We start from the raw sequence: 20,320 nt of genomic DNA, 5'->3' as shown, positions 1-20,320 counted from the left end.
CCTCTTCCAGTACCAGTGAAGACTGAGTCGTGCCTGCCTCTTTTGGACCCCAGTATTCCAGGCCGCCCTCATGTGCCTCCTCCACTGGTCAATCATACTGTGAAAAACCTGCTTGTACTCTCTGGTCCCTTTCCATGCCGCCGCTTCTCCTTTGGTTTCCGACACCATGCTGCGGCATCTTGCCTCCGTGATGTACCCTGCTCCTGGGCATCAGGGCCCCTGTATATGAAGGGGACCCAGTGACTCTCCCCTTTGGAAAGGCCCCGTGTGGTTTGATGGCTGAGCCCAGATCAAACCCCATTGTGGCAGCATCTGTGGGACTAGATCCTCTCCTGATTCTGAATGATGGGACATCATTCTCGCAATGGACCGTTGCCTCGTTTTTCAGTCCGACACTGCCTCTCATCGAGTTACACATACCTTCTCTACTATCCTGTGAATAGAAATATTTTGCGTAATTTTACTAGTTCATGGCAGTATTGTCACATTGTATTGTGCAGCCCTCACTACGGGCAGTGTCTTCCTCAAATGTATCTTACAATTCTTTTGCGGTTGGTTGCTTTTTGAGGGATTTGAACCCTGTAAACTAGTTTATGAATTATATACAGTTTCATATACTCTTTTTCTCAATGCAAGTTGTGCCCACCCGTTTCCCAGTATTCTGCCAGGAGCACCCAACAGCTTGGCAGGGCATGTACCACCAATTACCCACAAGTAAATAATGCAGAATTGCCTCCTTCGCTGACTAAAGATCATGCCAATGAGGTTGCCTTAACCGCAATTACATTCATTCTGATACATCCGCTGATGGCTTTGAAATGTATATCTGTATAATGTAACATTATTCAAAACATATTTTAAGCAAACCCTTCTTTTAACTTACGCTAGGTGATTTCAGGTCATCTTTGTACAAAAAAACACGTTGTCAGTCTAAAAAAATGGATACCTCTCATGATTGACGGCAAACGTATTTTGGTGGCCGAAGGCCAACCGTCTCATGCACGATACGATAGAAATACAGGTTTCCGAGTTTACCAATGAACGGCCATTTTGATGTAACAAGGATCGCCATTTTGATTTCTAATTTTGATTCTGCTTTCTGTTGAAATTGCTTTGCAGCACATTTTCTTCTTACACTGCTCGACTGTTAATATTGTTGTCTGAACGTGAAAGGACAAGGCCGCAGGACCGCGAGGCTAATAAGAGTTGGTTGAAACACAACGTAGGCAGCGCCGGGAAGGAATGCCCGGCTCCCTCCCGAAAGTAGCCTTGAAGCAGAGCTGCAGGGCATTTAATCATTTCACAGCTGCCAGCCAGTCTCGTTATATGGTAGAATTCTTTAGAATAAAGCAGCTAAAGGCTTGAATTATGCTCTTCTTAGGGGCCCCCTTTACCGAGCCCTGTAGAGCATGTCGGCACCCAGGACACGAATAGCACCTCATAGATAGCAAGGTCTGGAATGTGACTCTTCCCCCGTATGTAGCTTGCTTCCAAGAACAGAAGCAGTGTGTTCTGTTCAACAAGGAAAAGATGTCTCCGCACTTGCAAAGTTGCATATTGTTACTAGAATAGATATTTGATGGTTGTCAAATTCGTCAAAAGTGTCCATCATCAAACCGAGTTCAAAGAAACCCAATAAAGGGGGTGTTAAACATGTCACAGCTGATTGTATGATATGCATTTTGTATATATGTAACTGATGTACGTAATTCGCTCTCTTGCGTCCCTTGAGGTCTAGAGATACACGTCGCGGGGCGTGAGACCGAGTTGGCCAACTGAGACTATTTGCTTTGCAATAAACCCTAGCTTTGGGAATACAACCTCATGTCTGGCATATCTATCGTGTGTGGTGACTTGCCTTGTTTCCATAGATGTGAGGGACCCCTAGGGGCCCCTTTCAACTTTATAATTTTTTTTAATGAGAATTACTCTTGAACAGTAATTCAAATGAACACAGGTGCCTTGCATTCTTGATTGTGCCTGAAAATGTCTGCATGCTTAATTCTACTTCACCCAAACCCCTAACTCCCTTTGACTCTTTACATTCGAGAGATTGTTATGTAAGTGTCCTGATGCTTAGTAAATAACTTAAGGACTACAATCAATAATGGACTTTTAAATGTCAGTTATCTGTGGTCATTGTCTTTGCATTGACTAAACCGTGTTTGTTTCACTTCAGTAGCATTGCCATCTTAATGGCATCCCAAGATTTTGTTCACCTATTGCAAGCCTTACTTTGGAAGTATCATCCTACTTTTCCAATTGACAATTGCATGACAGGGCATCACAAGGAAGCCACCTGGATAATCAGTCATTTCATTCTGACAAGTAGGACTTATATTCACTGGCTCAGTTTAATCTACAACTTTTTAGGAAACAGAGCTGTCTTCCATGCTACAGAAGCCCACAAAGCTCTGGTTTCTATGCATAATTACATGAGGATATCATCATACTCGTCCTTTAGACTGTCACAAATGAGATAAGCATGACACTATGGGCCTCTTTATAAGCTTGCCAGTATCCCGCCAAGAATTCTGGTTGGATACCGGCAGACAAACCCACCGTTACTGGCACCTGGATATTACAGGTTCTGACTCCATTGGGGGAGTTGCTGGTATAACCGGCACCAGTAATACCAGGGCCAGTAATACCAAATGTGTTTTGCTCATAGTCAATCCCCACCGGCAAACCTGTAGGTTGGCGGTGCAGGATAAGTGGTGGTAACAGAATTACTGTCACTTTTACCACCACTTTTCCTCGTATGTATAAAAGAAAATACATTCCACAGTTTCAAACTGCTATCTAATCTGCAAGCTAGACAGTGTGTGAGATCTGGAATCAAGCATTGCATCTGACCACAGCACAAACATGCCTATGGTGGATGTATTGCCTATGCTTTTTATACTGCTTCGAAAGCAACTGCATAAATACCTTTAGGTAGATAAGTGTAAATGGTGTTCTGATTTTGATCATGCCAATGATGTTGTCAGTCATGTAGCATTGTGCTTCTGGGTTTCGCGGTCTAACCAATCCTTTTGTCACAAGAAACATCATACTGTCGTCCAAAGAGTTGTGACTGTGTGATCAGTGTTTCGCAAAATGTCTTCGATGATACACAAGTTTCCTTGTGGTAGCGCAGATGCAGATGTAAACATGCACAACACTGTGTTTAAGAAAAAGATAGAATGCTAATACTTTTTTCCTGTCACATAGATGCATTTATGGTATCCATACATGGTTCTTGATAGATAATGTGCAGGTTCTCCTAAAATTCAAGATGTCTACACTCCGGATAGACACACATGTTGTGGAATTTTCACATGTCTCCTCTACAGTCAATTTCCAGAGAAGTAACACTAATGTATCAGATGCATTTCAGAAGAGGAACCTGAGGTTTTGAGATCCGGATATTCTAGGGGAAGGAGTAATAGTGCTAATTTTAGCAGCAAGATGTGTTGAACTTCAGTGCAGTCTAAGAACAAAACTTTGCAGACTGTGATTGACAAATTCAACAGTGTATCATGAGAGCCACATACACTGATAACCTAAAAAAAATACTACGATTATCAGTCAAAGTGCAAGGGACATACCTGGAATAAGTGGAGCATTACAGAAAACCCAGCAGGAAGTCCAACAGATGATCCGATCTTGTGTACTCGTACATGTAGAATAAGGTGCTGGAGATGATAAACCATCAAGGACTCCATGGTGTGGACTAAATCACAGATGATACAAGTAAGTATAAGACATGAACTTTTGCTATAATCCATTCTTTAGTGTGGAATGGAGTGCATTTCTGGCTCCTCCAGTAAGCAGTTCAACTTTCTATATATTTGTACTTGTGTACCTAGTGTTTTGTTGAATTTGGGTAGGAGTGCTCAATGCATTTTCATATTGTGGGTGGAATGCATGGAATGCACTTCCCTGTTGTGGGTTGGAATGCATTGTTGAGTTATTTTGATAAGCAGTTAAACTTTTCCTTGTTTCGGTTTATAGCAACTCATCAATTCATTGTTCCAGCTGGAGAAGGGCTACAAACATGAAAGTTCAAAAGAAATTCCCGGTCCTCGGGGGTCATGGAGCAAGGAGGTCAACACCGAAAAAAATGAAGTAAATTAGAAACAAGCGTCGTGTCACTACTTGAAGAACATACCCCCATAACGAATACACTAGCTGATGTATTGATGTTGGAGGTTAGAGACAGTGTGGAAAAATGCTCTCTTCACAGGCAATAGTAACATTGTGGACACTGATATACATTCTCAGGAGTAGGTTGTAAATGCTTTCATTGTAGAGGAGAATTGCAAAGAAGTAGGGGCCATAACTTGGATGAGTTGTCCGATTTTGTTGGAGGTTGTGCGCTTTCTCAAAGAAAATTAAATAACTCTGGCCAGGCAACAATGGCTTGGAGAATCCAGTGCCAAGCATTGCGATCACAAACACAATGGCTTACTACATAGGATCAGACTAGCACCACAGGGCATTATAAAACAGCACACATGGATACACTCTAAGGACTTTCTGAGTTCATCCATTTTGGGAAAGATGGCCATCTCTCTAAAGTCAAGGTACATGTAAATCTACGGTGGGTGTGTCAGTTTCTCTCGTGCTCCGATCCCATGCTTATGGAATCTTTCAGCAATGATAAACAGGGTAACCTCTGTTTCTTTTGCAGAAGTACAAGGCTCATCTACGACTGATGAAGCCTATATAGAAAACTGTATGTTGGGGTGTACGATATCAAGTAAATAATGTACAATTGCGGGTAGAGTATTCTGACTATAATGTAGCATTGTTTGTAAAGTATTTTTTATACACATAGAGGCAGATACAGATACTTTTCCAAGTCACTACAGCGTAGATAAAGGTGCATTTATTTTAAGGTAGGGGTGGCATTGAATAGGAGTTACGTTTCTGCCTTCGTTTTCCCCTCCACATCCAAAACCACGATGTTTTGAGTCATCATGACTTTTTCATAAAAGCAATCAGATTCCATAGCAAACCATTGCAAATACTGCCTGCTATGCATAAACAGCAGGCAACATTTATTCAATTTCGCTGCAAAGTGAAAAAACGAGACATAATGCAATTCTGTCAGCATTTTGCATCTCCCCTTTGCACTTCACTGTGTAAATTACAAACATTGTATGGAGGGGGCCGGTTTGCATGTATATGTAAAAGCAATGGGCCTCCTTTTTGCAATGTAAGCAATTGTTCAAAATGAGCTCCATCCATGTTTTCATTATCAGCATAGTGGAAGTCGTGCAGTGCATTCATGTCAGTTAATATATGGTCCTTTTTTAAGAGTGCAGCATCATTGGAAATGTATCATAGATGGAAAAGTAATGGGTCCCCTCCGTGCAATTTAAGCAATTTTTCAAAATGAGCTCCATACATGTTTTCATCATCAGAATAGTGAGGAAGTCATGCAGAGCATTAATGTTAGTTAATACATGGCAGTTTCACGTGTGCAGGACTATTTGAAATGTATCCAGTTCCTTTTTTTTAATAAAGTGTCATTGTACTGGTCCCCAAACAGGAAGGACAAAGCACCAAAAGGAATTTGAGTGTGGCTGCACTAGTTTAAAAAAATAGAAATGAACAGATAGCAAGAAAACTGCTTCTTTCATGCAGCAAAGAGTTCATGACATTTGAAAGCCTACTGCTTCACATTATGCAAACATCATGCATAGATCGTGGAAAGTTTGCATTACAATGAGTAAAACTGAGGTCAACATTGTAGATCATGTGGACGATAATGTAGGTAACAGCCCGCCGCCCAAGTTAAGGGCCCGAGCGCAGCGAGGGTTGCGGGCTGTTGCGGCCGTTACCTTAACCCATCGCAGGGCATATCCCCACACGGTTGCTAATGTTTTTATTTTTTATTTTGTAAAACGAAGAAAAATGTACCTTAAGCTAGGAAGTCTGTTTTCAATGTTGATGACTGATGTCACCAACATTGAAGAGGGATCTGCCTGGCTGAAGGCACTGTGCGTAGATGGGCGTCGAGATAAAGGTAAGTTTTGCTTTCATTTTACAAAATAAAAAAATCACTCCATTAGCACCCGTGTAGTGATCTACCCAGGTGTGAATGGAACGGGGAGCCATTGAAGGCAAGTCCCTTTTTACACACTCTCCAGAGTGAATACAACTCTCTAGGGAAATAAGCCAGGAGATAGCTTGCAAGGATAACAAGGTTATATATTACAGCATACAAATATCAGCAAAGGACTCTCTGCTGCATGAGAACGTTCTAGTTCTATAAGACAAGACAATGCATTATAAGGGCCCACCTCATCACTGATGATATCACATATAGGGTCTGAGTTTGAACTTTTCATTGGGCATGAAGTATACATAATCCTGCTCCATATGGGATGCCAGGCTACAATTGGTTAGTTCTTCCACCATCAGTCAGGATCCATGTGGGTCAGCTGGGGTCATCTTGGAGTCTGGTGATGGTTATGGCACACATAAAATACAATGTTGCTTCTAAAGTGACACACTAATCCTACTTATTATATCATTGTGTCATGCACCTGGGTGGCACAGGGTGTAGTGCCAGGAGGAAGGAGGATGAAATACAGTCACACTGACCCACACATTCTGGGATTCGTTGATACCACACCACTCGCACTGAAGGTCTCCACCCTGGGTTTGATCTTTAATTTATCCCTCCCTGTACCTTGTGTTACAAAGGATGTATTTCATGCTGGAGGTAAAACAGTCATGCATGCTTAGATCTTTCATGGACACTTGATTTGCCTTAGGACAGGGGGTTGCTTGCTTATCACGGAATGCAGGCGTGTGCGGGTCGGGTCAGTGGTGCGGAGCTGGCGTTGGGCTGGCAGGGTGGGGGTGAATGGGCGCTGCACAGTGACTGGTGTTGTTTCACGCTCTTGCAGGAACACATTCCTCTGAAAGATACTAATTGTTTGTAACAGTGAAGGAACAATGGGGGGAGTGGACTTCCGTGGGAACTGGCGGTGCAGATTCATTCTGCCTTAATGATGTTGGGCCTGGTGAAATCTTCCCATTGATCTTGGCTGGTGCAGCATGGTTATGCAAGCCTGTGTTTTTTCGCCAAAACTACAAAATGGCGTTTCTGTCTATGTGTCTCCTAATTGTGGCGTGCATTTAGCAGCTCAGCAGAGCTCCCCTACATCACCAAACTGCATTCCAGAAGTTACAAGCAGAATGGCTGCGCTGGCTCTGCTGAGTGCTATTCCCTTGCATTAAAACTGCGTTTTACAGTTTCATAAATAATGGCTGCGCTGTCTTTGCCATGCACATATGGGGCGAGATGGAACATTGAACACCCAGAGAATGGCTGCCAGTGTTTACTTCATGTTTACCAAAGTAAAGAATTCAAAGGCAGCACTGCTATGCTAGCAGCTCAAAACTTCCCACTGAAAGAGAAAATGTTATGCATTTAAAATGACTGCGCACTGTTGCCCTTTCCATCATTTCAACATGACACAGTGGTTCCAGTAAGGCACATTCATGCCCATCTATCTTCAGGCCATACACCAGCAAAGGAGGGCAGTCCTCCCTGAAAGGCATGATGTGTCAAGTCAAATCTGTAAAATAGCAGAGAAATTCACCCCAGCCGCACGACAAATGGTTTCCCTTTGCAACAATCTAACACTGTCCAAACTCTTCAGAAAATCTCTCTCTCGATTTTTGTTTGATGTCAGTTTAGAGAACCCTTGTGTTGGACAGATTTCTGTGTGTTAGAAATTGACTAGGACTATGAATAATGTTCAGAATATGGATGCGACGAGAAATCGCATCTTTAAAAGTGACATCCAAGAAGAATTAAACTACGTGTGAAATATTGCTTTTGTCAGGCAAGAACATGTCTTTTAAAAGAAAATGTTAAAATGATGCCCTGTGCCTGCACAGAAATGGGATTGAAGATGGGGGTTGCTCTAAAAAGCACATGATATTAATCCCAAAAAGACTTGGTTTTTGTGAAAGAAGAAGAAAAATTTTAAAAGCTGTTTGAAGACTCCAGAACTTGCTGTCAAGCCGGTTTTTGCAGGGCAGGCACTTCAAAGTTGCCCGGCCTCTCCTGGGAACAGAATTACTTCCCCCAAGTGGACCAGCCTCCTGGGCACATGACAAGGGCCAAGGTGGGGAATTTCACAATCTCATCAAACTTCTTGGCATTCTGCAGCCAAAAGACTATGGACTGCCAGGACACATAGGTGTACATTCCTGGTGACACCTCTCCTCAGCTGCAAATGCCAGGATCAAAGAAGTCATCATGACAACCTCTAGGCCAGTGGGCTAGAGAGAGACATTTGGCTTGGGGGGTGGTAAGACTGCCCCTCTTTGGGGACAAAGCTGGCCCACCTGGGTCAAAAGACATTTCTTCTTAAAACCTTTATTTCTGCAACCTGAAAACCCAGTCATGTGAATTTCTAACAGTTTGAATGTAATTTTCGCACCTTTAAAACAAGACGATGTGGACCTCTCTAGCATGGGGGGATGCAAACGCCAGAAAAATGACATTTATGAAAAAGAAATACATGACACGGTTATGAGAGTTAGATGCAAATATATCCCACATTAATAGGCTTCAGTGTACCGATTTTTAGGGGAGACGGTTCCCATTAGAATTTGCAAAAGATTATTAGAAGGACTAAACAACATCGTACAAACTTGAGAGTTGGAGTGACAGGATCTGTGAAAATATGCAATCTGTCTATGTGATTTTCAAAAGTGCAACAAATGTTAAAAGGTGCATTTTTGTGTCATAACTGATTTTGGCAAAAGTAACTGTGGGATGGCCCTGTACATCATAAAAGCACACACCATAAAACGGAGTCACCTCCTTCAGGCCAATCTGCTTCCAGGGAAGAGGCAACAATATAGCTTGACCTAATCCGATTTAGAGGTAGGACTAGCTTAGTTCAGCCCACATAGTAAAAATACTCTGATGTCATGCTCCTTATATAAAGGGGAGGCATATGGAGCTCTGGACACACACACTCTCTTCTGACTTTCCAGCTCCAGTGTATCCAGAGATTCAGACATTCCATATTTACCCTGCAAAATTCTAGATTTCAGAAGCCAGGCCAGAGCTAGCTGATTTATCCAGGCAGTGCCATCATCCAGAATTAAACCCCACAAAGAACCCAATAATTCATGGAGAAAGGGGGAAAGGCTGTGGTACGCTTTTTGGGATCATCCTGTGACCAGACCTGCTTTGCCCAGCTGGTGCACCTCGCTATCTACTGAGACCAGAACCCGGTTGCCTCGCTGGGTCCCTAGAGGAGAGCCTAGCCACTGCACAGAGACCAGAAACCTGTCCCCTGTCCAGAGACTCGGTTAGCTGTCCAAGCTACCCCACTCAAGTATTTGTTGTAAGTATTTCCCCTCCCCAGTAACCAAAAATTGCACCCTTTGCTTTGTTCCCTTGGATTATATCCAATCCCATAGAATTCATATAAACTGCACTAGGAAAATCCTTAAAATTGTCAGAATCCTCTGTGTACCCTGTTCTTCGGAAAATTCGTAGTAATCTCCATGTGTTAGTGTCATTCTTCCAAGTCATTTCAGTCTGTTGTTTAAGTCCTTAACACTGTTTTGAATACATTAATTCAATTCCAATCTAAAGAGACACATGGCGTGAAAGGGTTACACTTGAAAAGTAACCCATGTTGCGGGCGGCATTCCTCTTTTCTAGCCACTGAAATATAGTATCAGTGAAACTTGCCATTTTCCTTTTAAACCGATTTTCCCTGTGCAACTGCTTGCATTTTAAAACCGATTTTCCTTCCCCTTTAAGAATTCCATACTGTTATCCATCCAGAGTTACCCTTTCACTTTCATATCATACCTGTGATGTGCTTTGGTATTGTGTATTGTGCTTTGGTATCTTAGCATCAAAACCGATTTCCGATTTTGCCTGTTTAACTGTTTAACTAATCATCACCACACTGGTGATTGCTGCCTTATATTAAATTGGTGTGATTTTCATTGAAATTAAAAAATAAATAAATATTGTATTATTACACAATGGCCTGGTTCATGGTCCATTGCGACCCGGGATATTTTTAGATTACAGTTCCACTAACTTCTCTAAGTGCCATAAGGTTCTGTTTCACGGGTGTGGTTTACACATTTACATGATACCTACACATTGTGGCATTGCAACTTCTTTGGCCGTACTGCTCTTACAACAACCTTAGAGTGCTCAGGTTTATAACTACCATTCATGTCTAGGGGTCTAATGAAACATTACAACTCACTGAAAAAACAATATGTCAGCCATATCACGAATTAGGGGAAATATAACAAAAGTACACCGTTTGGACTAAGAATGGAGTATGAGTCAGAGTAAGGATACTGGGCCTCATTACGAGTAGCCCGGTAAAAGCGGGTTCATTACCGGCATGCCGGAATGAGCGGGTCCGTGCTCCTATGAACCCGCTAATAGTGGGCGATTACGAGTGCGCAATCACGTGCGTTCCCCCATGCCGGTAATGGTAATACTACCATGCCGCTAAAGGGCCTCCAACACCCCTATACCGGCATCGCGGGACCCGCCCATAGCGGTACCGCCTCATACCAACCCCTAAATACCGGCACGGTAATATCGCCATGGTAATACCGTGTTCGCAAAAAACAGACCCGGAAATTATGTCATCACGCAAGAACGGTAAATGGGCCGGTAGCCATCTTTAAAAACACAATCCATTGCCATCCTCCCCAACCACCAGTCCTTTTGTGTTTTGCTGTGGCAGAAAATAACCAGGATGTCCAAGGCAACCAGGAAGACGACCCCCAGGAAGCGCAAACAGCGTTTTTCAGATGCTGAGCTCAGTATGCTCGCCGACACCCTGGCCCAGCATGCGGACACCATCAGGAGTACTGACATGAAGCATGCGGCCCAGACCAAAAAGAAGGAAGTCTGGCATGAGGTCGAACAGAGGGTGTCCGCAGTGAGAACCACCTCAAGGAGTGTGCGCGACTGTCGCAAGCGGTGGGATGACCTCCGCCTCAGGGTGAGGAAGATCCTGGCAGACAACAGGAGGGCCGCCATGGCGACAGGCGGGGGGCCACACTCACCTGTGAAGTTGACGTCATGGGAGGAGACAGCCAGTACCTTTATAGATCCCAAATCCATCGAGGGAATCGGAGAGCAGGAGGTGGGCGCTGCATCATCCCCAGAAAAAGGTGAGTGACCCATCACATCCCTGTAGGGTAAACCATGATGTGGCACAAGTGACGTGGAAGTGAGACTAGGCAAGGCAATGCATGTCCCAGGCCCACATCAACATATCCAGTCAAGAATGTGTGCCACACCCTGCCACACACAAATGCATGCTAAGTGCCAATCCCAATCCCAACACATGTGCAACATGACCCGACCGTGCCCATGTAACTCACCACACAGACACCATACCAATGCCATGCCACCAGCCATGCATTGATTGCCCACATGCCCCCTCAGAACACCAAATGCCACATCCCTCTAATAATTGGATGCATGAATGTATGACCATATCACAGCGCAATAGATTATCGCTGCCATGTGACACCATCACTGATGACCTGCATCTCTTCTATCCCCCAGTCACCGATGAGGAAGATGGCAGGCAGGACAGGGGTGCAAGTGCATCTACTTCACAGCAAGGGACCAGGGCCACCGCCACCCCCAATCCCCAGAAACTGCCCAGACCAACAGGCAGTGTGCCACACCGGGCAGAAAGCCAGCAGGAAACACCTACAGCCAGAGTCCAGCAGCAGCCACCCACAACAGTGGGAGGCATTTCCATTCCCGCTCCGCCAACCACTGCGGACGTTGTGGATGCTGATGTGGAGAATGAGGGTGACACAGTCATGTCAACAACACCCACCCCAAGCCCCATTACCAACCCCCCCCCCTACAGAGGCCGAGGGCAGCGACGATCCATGCCTCCACGACTCGGACCTTGGAGAGTCAGACATATGCCTCTTTGAGGAGGACTGTGCCCTGGACCTGGGTACCATGCAAGTGCCATCCACCACCCTGCCTACCACCACCCTGCCTACCAGCACTCCTGCTGCCAACGACTCCTTTGAGGCTCGCCTGTCAAGGGTTGAGGCACGACAGGAGTCGATGCTCAAACTGATGCGGCAACAAATTGCCGATGGTAATGCTCCATGAGGGCCATTGCCACAGCCATCGATGCCAACACTGCTGCTGTTGAGGCAGCCACAACTGCCATGAGGGAGTGTCTGGGGGCACTTACGCAAGCCCTGATGTCAAACCTGCCTCAAATGCAGCACCCACACCTTGGGGCAGGCATGGGACCGGCCACTGACACCTCCACTGCCACAACCCCTTTGACCACAGCCCAATCAAGCCCCGTGCGGATGACACGGAGGAGTGCACGGCGCTTGGACATGGCACCCCCGGATCGCAAAACAGCGAAGGAGTGGGCAGACAATGCCATTAGACAAATGGATGTTGGTCAAGAGAACAGTGTTTGGTGTACAATTGGGGACAGTTGGGGTTTGTAGGGTGGGTGAGGGAGTTCACTGGGGTGTTATTGGGGTCTGTAGGGTGGGTGAGGGAGTTCACTGGGGTGTTATTGGGGTTTGTAGGGTGGGTGAGGAAGTTCACTGGGGTGTTATTGGGGTTTGTAGGGTGGGTGAAGGAGGACACTGGGGGTTGTGAGGGGAATATGTTTACATTTTCACGTGTCTGAAAAATACACCCGTTGTTTGCAAGGAAATCAATGGCTGGACATACTTCATTTTGTGCATGTACATTTAATGTGTGATGGTGTACAGTGGCAAACTTCTAACACAACAAGTGTGCATGTCCACATGCAGCCAGTGTGTCACTGGCACATTACTTTCATGGTCCCTGCGTTTCAGAAGTATTCGTCAATTGGTGCTTGGCGTACAGCATGGCCATCCCGTGCATCATGTACTGGCAGGAGGGCTCCTTCGCCTCCATCTCCATCCCCTTCATCCTCACCCGGACCATGCATGTCAATGTCAGGTGGCAGCGATACATTCCTCCGGATGCACATGAGGTGCAGCATGACACAAGCCATGGTGATCTTTGCCACCTTCTCAGGCCTATATAGGAGTGCCCCACCAGACCTGCTTAGGCAGCGGAACCCCGCCTTCAACAGGCCAAAGGTCTACACGGGTACGAGTGTGCACACGATTGTACTCCTCTTCATGGCTGTTCTGCGGATTCCGCACAGGGGTAAGTAGCCACGGCCTCAAGGGATATCCTCCATCACCTGCAAGCAGATACAAATAGGTGTGTGTCACTCTGAACTGCCACCTTCAGGGAGCACAGTCATGACAGCAGCCATTTGGTGTGGGCATGCACATGTCCCTGTACGTATACAAAATAGTCACCTAGATGCAATGTATACTGTAATGAGGTGTGGTACACTGGATGGGGTTGAATAGATGATGCAGTGTGTAATCATGCATGCTGAGGCAGATGTGCTGTGGTAGTGCGACAATGTTTAGGCTCCAATTCATGCTGTATATTCTTCACTATGCATGGTCACACTAACCACATTGCCACAGTTGCCATCCTGTTCAGTCATGCATTGCTTGCCATCACCATGGTGGCCTGGTTGTGCCTCTTACTTGTTGTCTTCCATACGCATTATTTGTGATGTGTGGCCCAGTGATGTGTCATGTTCTGTTTGGCTGGTTCAGGTGAGGAGTGTTTAGCTCTGCATGCATTCTCCACTCACTGGCTAGGGCCACCCTGGTGAACTACCCCCCCTTTCCCACCCAGGTGTACTATTCCCCCCCTTTCCCACCCAGGTGCAGTAGCCCCCCCTTCTGCATCCGCACACATCAGTACCCCACAGCACAGCCATGGGACAGTTGTGCAACTCACCAAGCAGCCAGGCACGTGGTCCAGCATGTCGCTCCATGTGACGGGGTAGCGTGGAGTTGCGTTGTACCATGGCATCATGTGTGGATCCAGGAAATCAGGCGCAGCAATGGGTGATGATCTTGCTGGAGTCACATACCATTTGCACATTGAAGGAGTGGTATTGCCTGCGATTGCGGTACACTGCCTCTATGGCATGGGGGACTACCAATTCCACATGGGTGCAGTCGATGGCACCGACACAATTGGGCATGCCTGCCAGTGCATGGAAGCCTACTTTGGTTTCAGCTATCTCCTGGGCAGTCCGTGGTAGGGATATGTGGGTGCTTGCGTGCTTCAGGAGGGCATCCAGCACTTGGTTCAGCATGCGTGAAAATAGTGGTTGTGAAATGCCATGCAGCTGGCCCACTGTGTGTTGGTAGCTGCCTGTGGCCAGGAAGTGTAGCACAGACACCACCTTTAGTAGTGGGGGGATGACAGTGTGTATTTCTATGTGGCTGGCAATGTCGTTCTGTTTCATGTCCACTATGGAGGTGATGGTGTCACGGTCCAACCGGTACAGGGTGTGGATCTGCTCAGGGGTTAGGTTAAATGGGCTGGGTCTGGTGCGAGGGAATTGGTGGCTGCCTATGAGGCACTGCTGCCTGCGCTGGTGGTAATTGCTGGGCCTGTCTCACCCTCCTTCTCCTCCTGCATCTCCTCTGTGCTGCCTGTTGTTGCTGCTGTAGATGTTGTTGTTGCTGTTGTTGCTGTAGTTGTAGCAGTATAGGCATGTCCTCCAGCACCATGATTGCAACAGCTAGTGGTATAATTTTGGTGTAGGAAGGGGTGTGGTGTGTAGGTGTGCTCCTTTTGTACTGGGCCAGTCTACATTGACTCCACCTGTGGGGATTGTGTGCACCTGTGGCAGCTGCCTTGTATCCTGATTGCTGCTTGCGGGTGGTCTGCGATGCCTGTATGGCCGGCATCGTGCAGCCCGTGATTACCCCATGTCTGAGTAGGTTGGAATTTCCCCCTATTACCGGCATGCTGGTATTTGCTCCCTGAAGGGGCGCGTGTATGCGCTTATGCCGCTATTAGCGGCATCGTTATTTAGGGTGCCGCTAATACCTGGTTTGTGGATCGGAATGCAACGGGACGGTAAACGATGCCGGTATTACCATAACGGCATCGTTTTTGCCTTAACGGCAAACCTCGTAATGAGGCCCTCTGTAAGGAAGAGACTTGAAAATTTAACCTAGGGGGAGGAATGTATATGGAGGAACTGCGTTCTAAGTTCCTGGGGAAAGTCAGTTGAAGCGGTGGAGATAGAGCAGGAAGGTTGTGCTGGGGGCTGTTAAGAAGATATCTTAAGCAAAATAGAGAAGTTGTTTTTACTCACCTTTACGGAATCCTCTTTATAATATCGGCGGTGAGCTCCAACCCCCTGCCGTGCTCACTTTGGGCAGCCTGTCTGCTCTCCGCGACCAGTCTGCGTTGGTGTGGCTTCTGCATCTATCTGCTGATGCGATGTCTGAGGTGTGACATCAGAGTGGACGTGGTGCAATGAAAGCCCTGTGCACCGGAGGAGAAATGACAAATGAGATTGGCCACTAAAGGGAGGAGGTGGTGTACACAATGCCAGAAGAAGGGACCAGCATGTGTGTTCGATGTGCGGCTATCTTGGGAAGCGATCCATATCACTCATGCCCCTCTTCCTCGTCACAATGGTGCCAGATATTCGAGGAAGAGGATGTGCTTCCTCGTCCCAGTACTTTGGTAGATAAAAAGGGCAGACCAACCCTAAAAACCAAAAAAACTAAAACATTCCAGAAGAGTTTGGATTGAACTGTGGGTGAAGTATCAATCCATTTAATCACACTCGAACATGGCCATGCCTAGTTCTCTCCTATTTATAGCATCTCCTTGGCCAGTAAAGGCTAAGTGAAGACATCAGAAGAAAGGATTTCTACACTATATCAAGGCTGCTTGTGGGAACTCATTTTCTACTGACAGGAAGATATCAATGTTGATGCACTTCTTGGGATATGAGGGACAGTGTATCTTCGAAACCTTGCCCGATCTAGATGGTGTAGCTGATGACGATGTAACTAATAAGTTGGATGTGGCTCTTCCCAAGTTGGATGCCCATTTTAACCCAGAGAAGCACCATCCTAGACAGATACAATTTTGGCGTACCTGTACAAGAAATTGAAGATGAGTGTAGAGGAGTATGTAACAGCCCTGTGCCACCTTGGGACCAGTTTGTGATCCACTGCAATAACAACTTAGTTAGAGAGGAACTCTGGTTGAAGGATGAACCGAGCGTGGATGAAGTGATATGGATTCCCAAACGTGTGGAACATTCAATGGCTTGTGTTGCAAAGTTGGTCATGGCAGACAAGATGGACACAAAGACGGGCATTTTGAGAATTTCTGATGGGAAACAGAAGAGAAAACAGAACTATAACTTGATAAGCAATAAAATGAGTACTGACTGCAAAGGGGACCATATGAGAGTGCAAAGAGGAGAGGACCGATTGTGCTTTCAGTATGCCAGTGCATATCACTCTACAACGTCTCGTTTGTCTGGGGCGATGAGGTGTCTGCTCCAAATGCCACTTTGCTAACTGTTGTAAAAACGATCAGAACATCCAGAAGAAAGTACTGTATGTGTCAGAGGAAGGGCCTTGCTCATCTGAGGATCAAGGAGACTGTCATGTTGAAGGGATCACTGTAAACGTTGTACAGGATGTGAATGAGGACATGTGTGAATGAGAAACTGTTTTCATGATGTCAGATTCAGGAGCCAAAAATGTCCATCATGTCGAAGGTAGTAGATGAGAGGGATATAGGGGGAGATGTGAAGAATCAGTTACAATCGTATGTGAGTCCAGGTGGATACAACTTGGATACACTTGAATTGATGGACTACTTTGAAGCTCAGTTAGACTTCAAGGACAGGAGTGCTCAAGGCAAGGTATACGTGACAAAGAAGGGTGCAAAATTGTTGAGGTGGTGTTAATAAAAAAAAGGTTGGAAATTCGACTGGATCCCAATATGATTGAATATGTACTACATGCAGGTGGAATAGTGTGTGTGAAAAATTTAGAAAGGTCTTTATCAAGGGTGTTGGAAATGTTAGCGGTGTGACGCACCAGATCATTTTGAAGAGGAGGTTTGTACCTGTGGCTGCCATGCTACATTCTATTCCCCTGATACTCAGAGATGTGGTGAAGCTGAAACTTGAGAAATTGTGTAAAATGGGTGTAATTCAATGGGTCAGTAGCATGCAGTGGATTTCTACTTTGGTGGCTGTGAACAAGCCAACAGGGAACAACCTTTGTGTAGATCTTCGAGAGTTAAATGTGTTGTGGTAGAGAGGAACCCTCTACCAGACATGACCAAAATGCTTGCCATGTTTGGGAGCAGAAGGGTGTTTTCAAAATTGGATATGCCGTCAGCATAACATCATAGAAAACGAACTGCGTTCATAACTCACAAAGGAATCTTACAGTTTCTGAGGTGTCCATTCGGTCTCGTGTCCACATCATCAGTTCTTCAGAAAGTTGTGGACATACTTTTCAAGGTCATGTAGGGAGTATTCTGTTTTCTGAATTATGTGTTAATATGTGGACAATCAGAAAAGGAGCACAATGTAACTTTAGAGCAAGTTCTGAGAATACTTGAACAGAATGGTGTGATACTTCTCCACCTCCAGATTCATCATAAATGTCTATCAGAATGTTACCATCCTTATAGAAGTGCCTCAATCCAACCTCCTGCTTTTTGATAGGCTCCTCCCTCACCTTATCAACTTACCACCTTCCCCCTCGCACGCTCCCTTCCCACCAACCCCACAGCCTCCCTCGCTCACTCGCCTCCTCCTGACCATATGTCCTCTCTCACCATAACTCCCTTGCCGCCTGCAACCCACCTGACTCCCTTGTCTGCACTCTCCTCACTAACATACCTCTCAGGCATTCTCGCTGCTTATGGGGGGGAAGAACTTCTGTTGCCTATACCCCCCTGTAATCTCTCATAAATGGCAACCTACTTCATGTTGCCACACTTACCTCTCACTCTGCTGTCACGCACTCCTCTGACATCTGCCACCTCCTTGAACTCAAGGATCTTGATATTCTTGCTCTCACTGAGACATGGTTTAAGGACAGCATAGGTTTTGACACACTTCTCCCTGAAGGCTACAAGATCCTCTCCAAACCCAGGTCCAACAGGCCAGGAGGCAGAGTCGCCCTCATCTTTCTTGAGTGGATCCCTGTTTCTGTTATTCCCACTCAGGCCTACTCCTCATTTGAATGCCTGGTCTTTAAGCTCTATGTCTCTCATGTCTCCTCTCTTACTCTGGCTACTTATATCGGACAACAGGCCAGTCTATCCTCTTCCTCTCAGAAAGGGCAGACCTGGCCTCTGCTCTCCTTTCTTCCTCTTCCAAACTCCTCCGGCTGAGGGATCTTAACATACACCTTGACACTCCCGACTCTTCAGGACCTTTCCGCAACCCATGTGACTCTCTTTCTCTCTCCATTATACCTTCTGGCCTAACGCTAGGAGTGGTTTTATCAGAATTAAATGATGATGGCAGTGAGGACATTGTAGCACATGCCTCTAGGGTGTTGAGAGGTCCACAGAAGATTTGTTCTGTCTTAGAGAAAGAGGCACTACCATGCCACTGGGCCGTGAAGAAATTTGAGAATTTTGTGTGGGGTGCAGAATTTATTACACGGAGAGACCATAAACCTCTTATAAAAGTATTTTTGAATCCAAAGGTTTCAGTAAGGTGTCAACATTTGTAGCTAGCTAGGTGACCAGAATACAGAGTCACATGTTTACCATGGAGGGTATTACTGGGTGTGAAAATGTTATGGCTGACCACTTGTCGAGGTTAGGAGATCAAGGAGAAGATGAATGTGTTAAGGAGATCTCAGAAATGGTTTTTGTTAACCATGTTGGAATACTGGGAAGAGAAGAGTGGATGGAAGCCATGAATGCAGATGAGGTACTACTATGAGTAATTAGCTATGTGAATTCTGGATGGCCTGACAAATGGAGGTTATCCAAAGAAGAGAGGTCTTTCTGGGAAGTACGTGATGAGCTTAGCTCTGTTGTGCTGGTGGAATATTGTATCGGTGGCCATAGAAGGTGTGGGATGATTTGGCTATGGACATTCTAGGTCCTATGGACATGGGAAGTGGGCAATGAAGATTTATCACTGTAATGGTCAACTTATTGTGGATTGAGTACAAAGTAGTGAGAGAAACCAGTAGTCAGACAGTGTTTGAGTTTTTGCTGGATGTTTTTGAGAGGGAGGGTGTGCCATGCAGCATCCTTACGGATAATGGGACACAATTTGTTGGAGGTTATTTTCAGGAGTACCTAAAGAGATGTGGTAAACGGCAAAAGAAAACAGAGTTACGCCACCAAGAGATTAATGTCATGGTGGAAAGGACAAATAAATGTACCAGGGAGGCCATCTGTATTGGCAGGAGTTTGTGGAAATGACAGTAAGGTAGCGGCGAAGGAAGGAATGCGTGCTTTGCATATGTCTCTGCATGCCGTCACAGGGGGGAGTCCAAACAAAATGATGAGAGGCCTAAAAGCAAATACTAGTTTTATGTCCACTTGGCTCGGAAGAGCAACGGAATTGGACTGTGTGGTGAAATAGTTACGAAGCAAGTTTAGTAAGGCAAAGGAGATGTGGGTGATACATGAAAATGAGAAGCGAGGGTGGAGGAGTGTGGTGGTCCAGCATGGTGACTGGGCGAGGATCAAGAAAGGTGTAGTGAGAAAGAACAGAGATGTATTGTATTCAGAACCTGTCCAGGTGTAGCATGTATTGAATGGTGCTGTGAGAGTGTGAAGTGTTCAGGTATGGAACATGAATAGGATAGCAGTGGTGAAAAGAAGGATGTGTTGAGGAAAGGAAGGGAGATGTGTTATGAAGAGACATGGAAAATGGAACCTTGGGGGTGGAATGTATAAGGAGGAACTGTGTTCTAAACTCCTGGGAAAAGTCATTTGAAGAAGTGAAAATGGAGCAGGGAAGTTGCTTTTAGTTATCTGTGCGGAATCTTCTTTATAATAGATACACACACATTTGATATAAAACAGTGTATCATTGTTACCATTGTGAAAGTTTTTTGTATGGATATAAAAAATATGTTGCACTGTTTTTTTTTATTATGAATGTAGCAAACACATATGTATGTTAACAGCAATGCAGAGCTGCTTGCTATTATGCAACAAACACATTTATTTAATGGATAAGGGAAAGAAAATTGAATGTATTGCAAATCCAAGTGTCTTTAAATCATGCACAAATCTGATGATACCCTTCCACCAATAGTCACCCAGCATTGCCCAAAACGTACCAAATGAACTAGTCTGATGCATCTTTTCTTGTTTCTTCCTATTAGGATCCTTTAATTTGGGCACTGGCCATTATAATTG

The sequence above is a fragment of the Ambystoma mexicanum genome, chromosome 6q (assembly GCF_040938575.1).
Source record: "Ambystoma mexicanum isolate Mex_15411 chromosome 6q, UKY_AmexF1_1, whole genome shotgun sequence".
NCBI lineage: Eukaryota > Metazoa > Chordata > Amphibia > Caudata > Ambystomatidae > Ambystoma > Ambystoma mexicanum.
This window is presented reverse-complemented; position numbering follows the sequence as displayed.